The following is a 12849-nucleotide window of genomic DNA, read 5'->3' as shown; positions in this document are numbered from 1 at the left end:
AAATTTACCACGCCAATTATTTTACTGCATTCTGTAATAGAGTATTTTCAGTCAACAAGTTAACTAATGATTGAATGTAAACAAGCATACATATATATATTATATTAAGATAACCGGAACGCAGTCACGTTCTGTCTAGTTTACCTATCTGATATTAAAGATAACGTTAAATGACACTTCACAATTTTAGTTTCATTTTTCAGTTAATTATACAGCTTTTCTTTATTGCGCATTCTTTGTTGAGTTTTGTTAATTTGGCCCCATTTTACAACTTTCCATTTTTTCTATGCACTTTACTGGTATGTTAAACGTGAAGCATCCCAAAGAGGAACATTTAAGTTGCAGTTGGAGTTATTATTATTATGTTTACTTTGGCCAATGCTTGGACAAGACCAGACAAAATCAGCAGAAGCAGACATTTTATTGCATCGCCGTGGGGCAGAGACTGAAATATGTATAGTCGTTTCTCGAAAGGCGAACATTCTGTATATATTTGCGTGTTTCTCAGTGCTCAGCGTGCATTTATTTATTTAGTCTTTCTTTTTTGTTGCATCACGCAGAGGAAATAAAATATGAAATAATTTATGAATCAAGGCGATTGCCAGGGCGAGATAAAAGCGGGATAGTAAGAGGAAACCGCATCAAAGCAATAGCGTAGAGCAGTCAAATTTATGATAAATATCCAGGCCATATGAAATGCAAAACTGGGGGGTATATATATCAAGGAAGCAAGAAGTTGATTGCTCATCCTCCCCCTCGACGGCATTGTTTGGTTTTGCACAGACTGGCGAGAAACTTTTGGCACTGAAGGCGGCAACAGTAGAATGAAGTGCGTGGAAAATGAGTCATTTGTTGTAGTTGCCGACGTTGTGCCTTTCGCACAGAGAACAAGTCAAAAGTGAAGACAAGTTTCCGACAATCCCCGAAATCCAGCTGAGAGTTGAACCAAAGAAAACTAAGAAGTCGGCGAGGAGTCTCAGAAATTTTGAAACTTGAGCATGCTGTTGCATGTTATGTTTAAATGCCTCACTTGTCTGTCGTAGCGTATATTTAAAGTGACTTGTCTACGTTTAAAGGATTTTAATAGATCCTAAAAGTATGCAAATAAAACTGGCTCGCATGGCGTATACGTGATGTCAAAAAACCATCATGTATACGCCATGAGAGCCAGTTTTATTAACATCTATTTTTGTGCAGCTTAATAAAAGGGACACAATTAATTCATAATTTTAATCAAAACTATAAATGTATCCTTAAAAACAAAAACCTTTAAATTTCACAAATTAATTGATTATGATTTTTCCCCACGAACTTATCATTAAAACTAAATGGAATTTTCATAAAAACCTGTCGCAAAGTTTTGTGGCTTAACAAAACCAGCCAAAAACAAATTTTAACTCGTTTTGAACTAATCAAATTGTCATTCTGGTTTGAAAAACTTCGTCCAACTGGGAAAACTAACTGCCAACTAAATGTCTGCAAATCAAAACATATTTTATCAGCAAAAAATCGAATTTTTCTTTTGGGCATTCGTACTAAAACAAAGTGCCAAATAATCTCCGTTTCTCTTTTCTTTTTGTTTGCACACATCGGAGGCAAATTGATATCGTTCCCGTATGGTTAGATTATTTTGCTGGCCAATGCTTTCAATTTATTTCGACAGTTTTTTGGTGAACGAAATGACTTTCCGCATAGTGAAACAGTTCGTTTAAATGAATTTTTCCAGCAATCAATAGCTATGTACAGGAAAAGTGATTTTATGTTTTCATTTTTCATTTCAACTCTGACCACATATCATACGACTTCATTTGCCTAAGCTTGGCCCAGACATTTGCCTGATTGTATTTGATATCGGCTTTGCTTTAAATGCATGAGAACGAAAGATTGTGGAAGCGGTATTTTATGTCCGTTCCATGTTTAGACAACTTGGTTCATAAATATTTATGAGTATTATGATGCAAAAATGCTGCAACATAATCAAAATGGTGGACGAAGCAGAAGCACAACGCAGGGAGGACAAAAAAAAGCAGCCAAGAACCAAAGCTCAGTGCAATCAAATCAGCCGTGATGGGGTGGGCGAATCGCCGGAGGTCCAATGGTAGCACAAACAACCATCCTTGCTATCCGCATCCGCATTCGCATCCGCGCCAGGAGTGTGAAAATTATACACCGCCGACAATAAAAGACAGCCACCATCCACTCCAGCATCCGCATCACTGTGTGCAATGTCATAAGAGCTTTCATGTCTCGCATTTCCTTCTTGGCTCAATCGAACAGGAGTGAAAAGTGAGCACAGGTAAGGAGGAGCGGATGCGGATGCGAATGCGGATGCGGATCATGTCCCAACTCACAGCTGGTCATCTTCAATGTGACAAATATGCAAAATATACAAAAACGGCGATGTGCTGGGGATTGCTTCTGCATTGATGCGATGAAATTGGATTTTTGAATAACAATTTCTGGGAAATCAGTAAGCAAAATTTGAACTATTCAATTTTAAATTCTTGTTAGCCAAGGTTTCTTTAACAATTGCATGGCATTTTTGCAGACTGAAGGAGACTGCTGTGGAAATGAAGTCTTGATAACTAGAAAAACCTTTAAGACCATAAAGTTTTATATATAAATTCCTGGGTTTTTGCCTACCTTCTAAATATTAAATTGATATGAACTTTTAATAATACACACTGTGTAAAACAAAATAAGTACTATTAATTTTTTGAACTGAATATCATAAATTTAATAGTCCTTTTACTGAAAACTGAATACTTGAAATTGAAAACATATTTTGAAACACCCTGCGGAATAGTTGAGTTAAATTAATTTAAGTAATAAAGAGACTAAACCGCAAAAAGTCCGCATACCGAAATTAAAATTGTATCTCAGGCATAAATAAATCTCCCAACAATGCATTCCGTCTCGGCACCTTTATTTTCAATTGCCAGCCATAAAGTCCGTCCCATAAATAGCCGCAAAATGTTGGACAATCCCTATATGTGAGTGCGCGAGCAGAGAAAGATGGTCCTCACGGATATTTATTCCATTACCGAGGAAGTGACTTTTGTTTTCTGTTGCCGTCGCTGTCGCTGTCGCTGTCCACAATGAGCTATTGCCCTGTGCAGTCCGGGTCTTGGACTGGTGCGACTCCGGTTCTGGGTCTTCCACCGCTTACCATTCCGGTTACCATTCGTTTTGCGGACGGAAATTTACGATTTACACGTATGCCAAATGCAATGGCAACTGCAAATGGGAATTGGGAGCGCCAGGATTGGGACGCTGTCGCTCGACTGCTGGCGATAATGGTTTCCAGGATGCGACTGTTTTCCTTGTTGTTTCGGGTCTGGTAAAAAGATGCAATCATTGGCAAATAGCGTGGAATGCAGTTGAGGACCATCGTGGCAGCCTCAAGTATATGCAGCACACATGCACGCGTGCATGTGAGCACGAACAATTATTGCCAGGGCTGACAACAATAAGGGAGATGGCATTGAAATTCAATTTCATTGTTGTGCAGAAAGTAGCACCCCTGCCCCAGTCCCGTCTGCCCCAAAAAGTCTTCACTCTGCTTCTCACTGCTGTTTACACAATCAGCAATGTTTGCATGGCCAATGCATTTCCCTCGTTCGCCACTGAAAGGATGAAAGTCGCCGTGGTTAGGGTAACCCTCTTGCCTTGGCTGCAGATTTTTGATTTATCGCAACGCACGTTGCAGGATTCGAATCGGGGATGCTGCTGCTGCTGCTGCTGCTGCTGTTTCATGCAAATTTATACTCTGTTTTCCCTGTTTTTTTTCGTTTCTTGCTCTTCGAGACGAGCAAAACAGCTACAAATTTGGTGCTGGGATGGAGAAGGACGTGAACAAGCAATTAGAAAGGGGGCAAGGGCTTGTGTTCGATTTAAAACCAAAGTGGGGTAATTCTGGCAGGATATTAATGCTGCTTTACTTGCTTGGGATTTGTAATTCGATAGACTAACACATAACCAGTTTCCGTTTAAAGTTTCTGTTTTCAAGTTGTGAAAGGAAAAATACTTTTTAAACCCTAACTGAACGCACATATTTGGTATACCGAAAGGAGTTTTCTCAGACTTTTAATTAACTAAAATTTGAATGTAAATTTACTAATGGTTGAACAAACGTCTTTAGGGTTCTGCGCTTTGATTTCCTTTTGCCCTGACTTCAGTTCCCCACTTGCCAATACCTTATTAACAAGCCGAAAGGTCTATTTACCATTTAGGTCTTAAATGGCCAGCAATATGTGGGATAGTAGGAGAAAAGCAAAGACCTGAAAAGTGCAAAAACAGACAGAGAAATGGGAGAGAACACACACTCGGTGGATACCAGGAAGATATGCAAATTTTTGCTGCTTTTGTCTACTTGGCTGGGGATATGTTTAGCTCTGGCCTTCTGCCAGCTATGTATGTTGTGGGTCCTTCTTTTTCCCCCAAAGCTGTTTCTTGGTTTTTGGCTGATCCCATCAGGTGGACCCTTGGCTGGTTTGCCGATGCGTATCATGATTGCGGCACTTGTAAACAAGCAGCACGGGGGCACAGACAGTGACAGCTGATGGACCGCAGAATCAATATGCATTTGAATATGCTGCTGGCTCAGCGGAGGGAGTTGCATGAAGGTCCTGGCAACTGGCGAGAATACCGCCGACAGACAAGCACACACACAACTTTTTACGCACGTGACCCCACGTCTCAGTTCTCGACATTTATTTCGCCCTTGTGCAGCGGCAGGGAATTTCACATTTGGGAACCATTTTGAATAAGAAAGTAAACGATATATATTCGTGGCAAAGAAGGGTATTGCAGGTAGCTCAGTTAATAAAGCACTGCGGTCATTTGTGAAATTTTTACATTTTTTAAAAATTTTATTCATTACCAAAAGAACAAAACAAATAACCATTTAATTAATTTTCAAAACAAAATCTAGTTTTGGTGACACTCGAGCTATTTAAAAACATAAATGGTTTTTTGAAGCTTTTAAATCTAACTTTTAATACATTTATTTATGATTTTATTAAGATTATAATACTCCCAAAAAATGCTTAATAATTAAACAAGCTGAAAAGCATATCCGAAAGTCGACGTTTGTTCTTTTCTCATGGAGTTTCACACGTGTGGTTGAGTGAGCAGGACGACGGCCAACCGCATTTGCATAAGAAGTGACTGATGGCAGTCCGATGGGAGACAGGTGGGTGAATATATATCAAAGGCCAAACTTAATTATACAGGCTACTGTTGGAAAACAAGGAAAGCGGGAGGCGCAGGAAAAAAATAAATCCCAATACTGCTCAGGCAGCATCAGCAAATCCCAAATCCAATAAATAAGAGCAGACGTGGGAAATGCTTTGCCAGGACATCATGTGTGAAGAAGCCAATGAAAAGTCATAATAATAAGCCCGGGGAATACCAAACAAGAGCAACAAATTAATGGAAACCCAAAGGCACAACGTCTGTGGCATATATTAAAACGGTTTTGGCATCCTGCTGAGCTTAGACTACGGTGTGAGTAAATGTAATTAAAATGCTCAACTTTTTTGTGAATGGAATGTGAGTGGTTGGCGAAAGATAATGTTGACACCTACACGTCAAGCCCAGATGATTAATTAACATCAACAAATACTGGCAGTGTTAAAGTGTAAACAAGAGAAATAACTTAAATTTGTCTTTTGAAGTTTGCAAAGTACATTAATGTTGGCTTTGTCTTCGATTACAGGGACGCGAATAACCGTCACTTAATTAATTCATTAGTAAAGAATTTATAGATAAATTGATTATGCACATACTATTAGCCGGGTGAAATTGGCAAAAGGCAATTGTTTCAGTTCAAGTAAGTACTTAAAAGCGAGTGACCCAAGTGGCTAACTATTCGTAAACAAATGTTTCCTGCAATTTCGTTTGCCCAACTTGTAGAAAACATCTATTCTCTTAGGAAATTTCCAGCAATTAATTGAAACTAAAGAGATCCCTTCGACCACAGTAGACAGGTAATATTAAACGCTGAGACGGAGAGTGAGATTTATATTAAGGCGAGTTAGCCCTATCTAACAAATTGCTTTGGCACTAAGCGACGGCCGAAACTAATTAAAATCCTAAACTTTACCTGTATCCCCGGGACTATGGGCCAACTATTCTTATATAAAATCGCTGTCATGCCAACCGACGAACGACAACGGCCCAACTTTCCCTTGATGGGTGGGCGTGGCCAATTTGAAGCCAAGTTTCTCATACAAAAGTTCTGCCTGCAATAATGCCAAAAACAAATGGGAAACAGAAACCGAACCAGAACCAAAACCAGCGAGAAACTATATAAAGTTTTTAATCATGCCTCTGTCGGCAAGCGGCAAAATCAAAATCAAGCGAATGCAGTGAAAAAATACCAACCCGCGACAAGCCAATTAAAATTTACCACAAGGCGGCTTACATGGCGTATGCGTAACATCGCTGCACGCCCACAGAAACAGAAAACGCGATTTAGCCAAAGACCATTTTGGGTTTATTAAAATTTCATTTACCACAGAGTCTGGCGTGGCGAAAACTTTGTTCTGCATATTTTCTCTTCATTTCGACAGAGTTTTTTTTAGTCTTTGAATATCGGTTTTCTGTCTAGCCCGCTCAGCTGTGTGTAAGTATAGTTTTTTTGGACCTATTTTTTATTATTTGGCGCTCGAAAACTTTCGACCAAACTAAGGTGCTTCAAATTTTCCGTTGTGTCCTCTAAAAAAGTTTTGTGCGCTTTTGAATTTCAGCGCCTGCGGTTGAATGAAGCCTTTGCCCACACACACACACTATATTCTAGCAACAATAAATGAGGCGAGATTGGATGTGAACTATACCAAAAATTCAAAGTCTGTCAAATGCAGCCCCTCATCACCCCCAAAAAGCAGTGAAATTTATGGCGAAAGAGGAAAGAAAAAAATAGTTTTCACATTGTTTGCAACTTGTTGAGGAGAAAAATCTGAATTGTATTATATATTGACTTAAAAAGGTTGAAGGATGGATTTCAAGGAAATTAATAAATATGATAATAAAATGTGCATGAATCCAGGAGGAGTAGGGAGAAAAGCCAAGTTAGTTGGGAAAAACTTTTCAGCTCACCCAAAAGGTAAACGAAAATGAATTTTCTTATTTGTAGCTGACGAAGTGGAAAATAGCAAAGGTTATTAAAATTTCAAATAGAAAAGAACATTTTTTTTCAAACTCGAAATCTCTTGCAGTGAGTATAAAACTTTAATTAAAATGTAGATATCAATGAAATGGATATAAATTCTTTTGAATTCAATATTAGTTCAGTTTCTGCAAGGAAATTTATTACTGCCTTTTCTTGGTTGGGTAATTTTCCATTTTCCATATGCCATTGAGCATTCTTTGTGGTCGAGGGAATTCAATTAAATTACTCTTCGCATATCACCGAAGTTATTTCTTTTCGGACCAGCCCTTCAACAACTCTGTTTAAAATTGTCAAAGGGACATTGCTTTGCTGCCAAACCAGTCGAGTGTGTGGAAAAGCGCAACAACAAGTAACAAAAACAGAGTCATATCAAATAATGCACATTTCCGCTTCCGTTGTGCGAATGTCGAAGACAGCAAGGACCTGACTTTGTCATAGTGGCTCACTCAATATTGGCTGTGCGCGCTTTTCGTCCCGGCAAGTGTTTCAAAATAAACAGCTTCAGTGTAAATTGCCTCGGGCAATGGCTTTCGACTTGACTACATATGTGGGTGTATCATCGCTGGGCTCTGCCATTTTCTTCATCAAGACAAACAGTGGATGCTTGGAAGACATTAAGAAATCAACTTTAGACGCCAACGCGCCTTTTGTTATGGCTACAGCTTCAGTATGTGTGCTTTTGCACTTTGTTTGCTGTTTTAGTCTTTGTCCTTGGCTTGCTTTCCATCTACTTTGCCCATCGCTGTTATTGTAAATTTACCCCCACTCATGGAGGGAACGGAATGGGACGAAAATCTACAACATAAACATAAAGTTATTATATAAATATGAAGTTACCAACGGCAAAAGGCGGCGTGGGTGGAACAGCTAAACGGGAGGAAAACTTTTCTGCCTCGAAGGAAACTTTCTTTCCTCCATTCGCCGGTTTGGGTTTGGGTTTAGGTTTGTGTTCGGGTTTTTTTCGCCCGATTCTGTGGGTTCTTGGTTCCTTCGGTTTTGGCCTGTCAGACCATGATGCAGAGGCTTTTGAATTATGCGGCAGATTAAGTCCCAAGTGCATGCCTTCTGAGTTTATTTAGCCCCGCAAAAGCAAAGAAATCTTTCGGCAAAATGATGAATGGGTATGAAATTTTTGAATTGTGTTGAAGGGTTCATTAAGGCAAATATAACGACGTCGAAGAGTGGTGGGCCAAAAGACATAAATACCTAATAAATCTCATTGGGGTTATTTCGTTGTACAAACTTTAAGCACTAGTTTAATTGCAAAAACAATTTAACTCTTTGATCATTCTTTAAAGCTCGATGCTGTCATGTTGTTTATCCTCTGAAATTGAACAACAATTCATTTTTATTTTATCCCACTGGTGGGACTTGTGGAAAAAAATCCCGTTTAACAAAACGCTACAAAGTATTCAATTTAAACAAACCGATTTGACAAAGCAGGAGAAAGGCAGACAGTAATACCAGCAGCAACACCAGGAACAAAAGGAGCACAGACACACAGCAGATATATTCACTATACCATAGTTTCGGATAAAATCCATGCATATGCGATTGCGGACAGGCACCGCTGAGGGGGTGGTGGGGGGTTGGAGGGCGGTGGTAAACGCGACCGCAGAATAAACAAGAACAGAAGCTGCAACAAAAATGCCGACAGTGCGAGACAAAAGCAGGGCATGCTAAAGCCATTACTCATACGTCATGTGGCACCGGCAAAAGGGAATTTACTCGCACAAATACAAAATTCATAAAAAGCAACTAAAGCGCCGGGGCGCAAAAACAACATACATTGCACACATATATGGGGGATTGGCAAGTGGCTCAGAGAGATGTTTCCCTTCACCGTTGGGATCTCGGTATCGTGCAGTTTCAGTGCGTTTCTGGATTTCCATTGGCTTGCCATTATTTCTGTTCCCCAATTACCCATTTCCAAGACAACTCCTTGATTTTAGCACCCTTTTAACGACTCATCTTTGTTTGGGGCTTCGTTTTGCGTCTAGGTTGTGTTTAACCACAAATCAAATAATCTGACAATTTACAACGACGTGCAGCACTAAAGTGTCCCTCACCGCTATCCCCTGGGAATGGATAACTTACCCACAAATTATACCCTTCAATCCCACTCGCTTATGTCGAGAGATTTTGTGGCAAAACATTTTTATGAGTACTGGAGGTTTAGCCATAAACTTACGTTTGTTTACCCTGGGCATAAGATTAGAAGCATACCTGTAAGTAAACATAAACAAATATGAACTTTATTAAATGGTTGTAAAATAAATAGATGTATTTCAACTAAATATATATCGAAATGGATAATTATTATGTATCCCCAAATGTTGTCCCTTTTGACTGACACAATATTTACATTTAACTTTCAGGTATGCCTTCGATTTGTTTGTTTTTAAAGAAGGCATATAATATAAAAGTTCAAAATTATTAAAAATAAATTTTTTTTAATTCCTAAATAGATATAAATATTGAAAGGTTATTACGTTATTTACTATTGTTTGTTACTAGTTAAAAGACTTTAAGTTGTGAGGCAAAAATGAACCATAAATCTAAACTGTTTCGTTGTTAAGCTCCCTATTTGGTTTGTATAATTTATCACAATTACCAGCCCAGTGAAATCCCAGAATAAATTGATAATACAAAGTAGTCTGATTAGGTCTTTTCTTCAGCACACCAACAATAAATGATCAATCAAATCGCCACACACATATGTCAGCCAATTCAAAAAAAATGCAGCAAATTTATCTCTGAATATCTTTTTAGGCATTTGCAGCACGTAGCTGACAACCGAAATCAGGAGAGTAAATAAATAATATATTTATATAGGTAGGGGTATTTCCCTTCCACCACCACAGAGACCAGCTTCAAACGTCAGCCGGAATTGACAAGAACGTTTCCTAAATGATTTCTTCCTGGTTATGTCAACAGGGATTCGCCGGCCTCCCTAATTGCCAAGTATTCATCATACGTGCGTCCATGCGAGTAAACGTGACAGATGTCGGGGCATTTAAGGGCCAGGAGTTTAATCGAAAGGGGAAGGAAAATAGGGAAAATCTTCTCTTCGTTTTGGCCAGTATTTATGATAAGCACGATAGATTCGCTTTAAAATTTTCACCAAAAAGATTATAATTCCCTTTAGTCGTGGTGGAATTCGTAATGCGTTTTTCTTGTTCAATCTTCGAAGAGACTAAGGACAAAGAGAAGAAATGAAATAAAAACGGATGGCTAGCAAAGTGGAAAGATTTTGGCCCAGTTGCTTGCCAGAAAACGAAAATGGAGAGGAGGTGGCGATAGAAGATTGCTCCTGCTAGCATTTAGATAACTTGGCAAGTATCTTGACTCAAACGTTGAATTATGGGACCCGACTTGGATTTCGTTCCTTCGTTGGCTCTCTGGATATCTGTGCCTTTGCAAATGCATTTAATATTTTATAGGTAACACAGCTCAGACATTTGTCTAATATATCCCGAAAAGTAGGCTATATATTTGCCATTATCCGATGAGCAGCTGGGGCAAATGCAATTTCTTTCAAACGATGTCAAGGAGTAATCGGCAGCACACTCGACTCGGTTTAATCTCCCTCGAGGAGACTCAGTCCATTCGACCTATTTGATTCAGTAAGCGGCTTATCCGGAAAACACCAAATGGGATGATGTACAGCCAAGTGGAGCTCATAAACTTTGCGGCAGTCGCACCAAATCCATTTGCAACCTTGTTTACGCTGCGTACAGGTAACAAATCAACGGAGCGACGAGCACGGCGCGTAACGGAGTGCAACCGCAAGCAAAATGCCTGATTGGCAACATAAATCAGAGAGGACATGCAGCGCCGCAGCTGCAGCCACAACACCTGCCCCGCCCCCTTTTCTGTTCCGCCCCAATCCGACTGACATCCCGACAGTTGCAATGGCCGCAAAATAGTACCCAAAAAACAACAAGATAGGACGGCCATTCTCGCATACCAAAGCATGGAATAATGAAATACCCTCCCAGCTACATGAAATATCCTTAAATCCTAAAAGAATTAAATTTGGTAAAGTTCTGCAGGCAATTCTTGTTTTACAACCGCTTTTAGCATCTATCTCTGGTATTTATTATTTATAATAACGATTCTTGTTTGCTTTATTATTAGGTAGTAAGTAAATAATAATAAAAGTGGTTATTTCTTCTTTAAATTTAAATGCAAATTTGCATGTCCAAAAATATAAAATGGTCTAATGGAAATTCCTTTTGGAAGGGTAGAAAAGCATAGGATGCCGGCGCATACCACTCTTCCACACACACACACACATGCCACATAGACGTGGCAGAGTGGCAACATAATGAACGCAGCTTCGTGACGCGCTTTTTGGGCAAGTTGCAGCTGCAACCAGGTGGCTTCCCCCAAACTCCCGCACTCCTGGCCAGCTTCATGGCCCCACGGAACGCCTCTGACACAAGCGCTGAATGACTTCGTTAGCGGCACATGCACACATAGAGAAAGCTGTCAAACTTATGCAAAACAGGGCAAAGGGACAGGTGAGCAGCCACTGACAAAGTGAGCAAGATAGAGCCGGAGGCAGGAGAGCCTGCAATCCGTGCGAGTTCAATTGAGCAGCAAATTGTCATGGCAAATGCTCAAAAAAAATATATATGTATTCCACTGTGTGTGTGGGAATGGAAATGGGGAGGGGGAGGGGGTCGGTTTGCAAGCGACAAAATTGTTAGCACAAATAAATGGGGAACTGCAGAAAGTCAAACTGCAACGTGAAAACGTTTCAAATTTATTGCGCCAACCTGCGCTATTTGCATTCACTCCAGTCCTCCGGTGGCCCCTTTTTAAGGTTTATGGGGGAAAAACGTTCAGTGGTGGGAATTTTGGTTAAAAAACTGTGATTTGGTTTGCTATGAGTTGTCTTTTTAAATCGAATATTCCACACCAATTTCTTTTTGTTAAAGGATTTTGTTAAAATAGTAGAGATATGTTTATCTTTTATTTTTGTTAAATTTCTTTTATCTACAAATCATGATCAAACTTAAAAGGCATCAAAAGTTTCAAATAAGTTCTGAAAATTTTTCAAATATTTTGTTTGTTAAGATGTTAATGTATGATTGGCCCTGCTAAAATCTTATTTTAACCTTAAGACCAATCGATTTCTTTAAGATTTTTTTCGCATTCTCCCATTTTATTGTTCCCTTTGGCAAACATTCAAATTAAAAGAAGCTTTAAGAACTTCTCAGGTAGCCTTTTCTTGTGAATCTTAGAAACAGAAGGACCTAATGGAGGGCAAGAAAAAGGGCAAGAATACGCCAACTGAGGAACGTGTATCCTTTCTGTGTGCCGCATCCCCCTGGTCGCGTCTCAACTGCTCGATTACCCAAACTTCGATTGGCGATTTTGTTCGTTTTTGTGCTGCTTTTACACCATTTTGCCGCATGCCCAACTGATTTGCATGCTGTTCGCTTCCTGCCGCTTGTTTTTCCGCCGATTTAGCAGGACTACCTGCTTTTCTTTGCCTCCCAACCTGCACCTGGATTCTAACGAATTTGCTCTGCTGCTGGCAAATTGAGTTCTCCTAATCCCTCCGCTCCCCCTTAGTCCATACACCCATTTAGTATCTGAGCTGCCGAAAGTATTTGCTTTAGTTTTAGCTGAAGTTTTATTTATTTATGGCCCTTGGCTGCGGC

General features: G+C 39.6%; 1 protein-coding gene across 3 annotated transcripts in view; it reads right to left on the bottom strand.

Annotated features, from left to right (window-relative positions):
* The window catches only part of LOC108052859 (heparan-sulfate 6-O-sulfotransferase 3-B), an 85210-nt gene that overhangs the window by 20169 nt on the left and 52192 nt on the right, over nt 1-12849 (bottom strand). The window lies entirely within an intron of this gene.

This window comes from Drosophila rhopaloa, unplaced genomic scaffold (genome assembly GCF_018152115.1).
Source record: "Drosophila rhopaloa isolate 14029-0021.01 unplaced genomic scaffold, ASM1815211v1 contig_178, whole genome shotgun sequence".
NCBI lineage: Eukaryota > Metazoa > Arthropoda > Insecta > Diptera > Drosophilidae > Drosophila > Drosophila rhopaloa.
The sequence above is the reverse complement of the archived record's forward strand: the minus strand, read 5'-3'. Positions and strand labels throughout refer to the sequence as shown.